This window comes from Lepidochelys kempii, chromosome 6 (genome assembly GCF_965140265.1).
Source record: "Lepidochelys kempii isolate rLepKem1 chromosome 6, rLepKem1.hap2, whole genome shotgun sequence".
In the NCBI taxonomy this organism is placed as follows: Eukaryota; Metazoa; Chordata; order Testudines; family Cheloniidae; genus Lepidochelys; species Lepidochelys kempii.
The window spans coordinates 3,012,980-3,016,241 of NC_133261.1; the positions used below are offsets into that span (position 1 = coordinate 3,012,980).

The 3,262-nt window shown below is 46.4% G+C and overlaps 1 pseudogene; it reads left to right on the top strand.

The window, feature by feature from the left end:
- The first annotated feature begins 360 nt into the window (after nucleotides 1-360).
- On the top strand, nucleotides 361-1,300 carry LOC140913723 (olfactory receptor 5W2-like; annotated as a pseudogene).
- The last annotated feature ends 1,962 nt before the right edge of the window (nucleotides 1,301-3,262 follow it).

Below are 3,262 nucleotides of genomic sequence, written 5' to 3' on the forward strand. Positions count from 1 at the left end.
CTCTTTTACTCTCACCCCTTCTTTAACGATGGAATAATCCTTTTATACTGATTCTCTCACAGCGGAGTCACAAGTCACTACTTGTTGCTTGGATTAGTGAACAGGAGTGTTTGTGTGTGGGGCATGATTAACCTGCGTATCATTGTATTTGCACAGAGTGTGCATTTTATCGAACACCTGGAATGACCAGCCGTGAACATCTAGCTCTGTGGACTAAGCCCTTCCGTGAGTGGGTACTGATGTCCATTGAGAAAATGATCTCCATTTATCTTCACTTACTTCATTACAGAGAAGGGGCAGATTTTCTGCACCATCCACCTGCCAACATCTCTGTAGCTGCCTGATCACTGTTCAGAGGAGATGGAAGAGGGAAATCATTCGGAGGTGACTGAGTTCATTCTCTCAGGACTGACAGATTGTCCGGAGCTGCAGGTCCCCCTTTTTGGAGTGTTTCTACTGATTTATAGTGTCACCCTGGTGGGGAATGGGGGGATGACCTTGTTAATCACAATTGATCCCCGACTCCACACCCCCATGTACATTTTCCTCAGGAATTTGTCTTTCTGTGACCTCTGCCTTTCCTTGATAATTTCCCCTCCGATGCTGTTGAATTTCTTAGCCAAGAGGAAAAGCATTTTTTTCACTGCCTGTGCTGTGCAGATGCATCTCTCTTTCTTTTTTGGAGATGTTGAGTGCCTCTTGCTGGCTGTGATGGGGTATGACCGTTATGTGGCCATCTGTAACCCACTGCTCTATATGGTCACCATGTCAAGGCACCTTTGTAAACAGCTAATGATTGGGGTGTACACTGTGGGGGTGGTGGATTCAATGATATACATGTGTTGTACATTTCAGCTGTCATTCTGCAGCTCCAACATCATCAATCATTTCTTCTCTGATGTCCTCCCACTGTTGGCTCTCTTCTGTTCTGACACCCGCATCAATGAGATTGTGATGTTTGCTTTCATGAGCTGCATTGCAGTCAGCAGCTTTGTGACTGTCCTCCTCTCCTATGTCTATATCATCTCCACCATCCTGCAGATACGCTCTGCTGAGGGCCGGCACAAAGCCTTCTCCACCTGCAGTTTGCACTTGATCTCAGTCGTCCTGTATTTTGGCACCCTCTTCTTCATGTATTTACGTCCAAACCTCCAGCTATTCCATGGACACAGACAAAGTGACCTCAGTGTTTTACACGCTGGTGATCCCCATGTTGAACCCCCTCATCTACAGCCTGAGGAACACGGAGGTGAAGGATTCCCTGAAGAAAGCAATGAATAAACTCCTAACCAATTCTTGAATCTGTTTAAGTCTGCACTGGTTTACTGACGGGGAGTGGAAACAGGTGAATTCAGTTCCCAGCCCATTACAAAGTAATTTTTCAGAGCCCGTGGGAGTATTGTTCTTTATTGCACTGTTGTTATTATTATTAATTTTTTTTGTATTCCTGCAAGGTCTGCAGGCCCCAACTGAGATCAGTGGACAAAACATGGGAAGCATCACAGGACCAGAAAGAGAGAGAATGATTTTATAAGCTGGTGGCTAGGGGCATCCACCTTCAGTGTGAAATGTTCAATTTCATGTGTCAGGACATTGGGTGACAGTTCCAAAGCGGTTTCTGTGACCCATACCATTACACAGAATTTAGGAATAAAATTAGGAATGAAAGTGCAAAAGAGGGTGCGTGTGTGTGTGTGTGTGTGTGGGCGGTGGGCGGGGAAGGATAGCACAAGAACCCATGGAAGGATGGTTTAGGTTGGACATTAGAAAAAACATCCCAACAGTGAGGGTGGCTATGCACTGGAATAACTTGCCTATGAAGTTTGTGGAATCTCCACCATTGGAGATTTTTAAGAGCAGGTGAGAGAAACACCTGCCAGGGATGGTCTAGATAATACTCAGTTGTGCTGTGAGTGCAGGGGAGGGGACTAGATGGCCTCTCAAGGTCCCTTCCAGTCCTATGGAAGCACTAGAAGCCCTGCACTGGGAGTAGGGGGGACGCCAGCCAGAGCACTGGGCAGGGCAAGGGACACACACCTGCCAACACTTGATATTCAGCTCCACTGTACCCCCCCACTACACACAACACACGCAGTGTGCACACCAAACACACACACACACACAGCCTGACACTGAGCTCAATCAGCTGGGAGGGCTGGAATATGTTCAACTTGCCTGAACAAAAAGAACCGAAGGGGATTCTGCTGCCCTGGCAGGGAGATAGGACTGGATTTCCCAATTCGTCTTTTTCATCAACAGCTTTTCAAAGGCCTGATTTAGGCCTAAGGGTTTTCCCCCTTCCCATTAAAGAGATTTTTCTCTCCTTTTCCATCATTCTTCTACCTCCCTTGTAAAGCTCTTTCCTTCTCTTGATGGGTAAATATGTTCAGAAATTTTCTCTCAATCTCTCCTTTCAAAGTTGTTCTACTGTGGATAACTAATTAAATAACCATTAAACAGCTTTACACAGAGTAAAATGGATTTATTTGGGGTTTAGATCCCTTTGGGAGCTGGGTGTCTACGTTCTGGAGACAGGTATCCTGCTGAGCTGGTTTCAGTCTAGATCTGCAGTTCTGGGGGTGTGGCCCGGACCCTTGGTCTGTGTTGCAGCAGGCTAGCATGTCTGGCTCCTCAAGGCAGGGTTCTGGAGGCCCAGGCTGGCTGGGAAAACAGCACATCAGATGACAGGAGGGAGGGAGGGGGGTGGCATGCTTGGAGATTCTATTTTGCAGCAGCTGCAGAGATCTTCAATGTTAACCACCAGTGACCAACAGATGAAGTCAAATACAGTCACCTCAGTTTCGTATTATATTCAAAAGGCCTCACGGGAGTGACAGCGACAGAGACCAGCTGATTCTCTGGCCCTGTGTGTTCCATTTCCACAAGGAAAGACACAAACAACAATATGAATTGCATGTGCTGTGCATACCCGTTGTCCTGGGAGCAAAGATGCTCCAGGGAGGAAATCTAAAAGTAATCCCAGGAAGCAGCTCCAGAGTATTAAGGGTAACGTTGGTGTGGTTAGCAAACAGGGAAATGATTCAACTCTTGATTTTATGGTTCTGATTTTAGGGTTCTGAGCAGGTACGGCTTCCGTCCTCAACTGATTGTAAGTGAAGGGAGGGAAAACAAAGAGGTACCACCACATGATGGGCAAACAAGTCAGTTTCAGAGCATTTTGGCCTTTAATTGAAATGACATTCATGGAAGGGGAAGGAAGGAACCATCCTGAGAGGATCAATTTCAACTTTTCTGAACATAT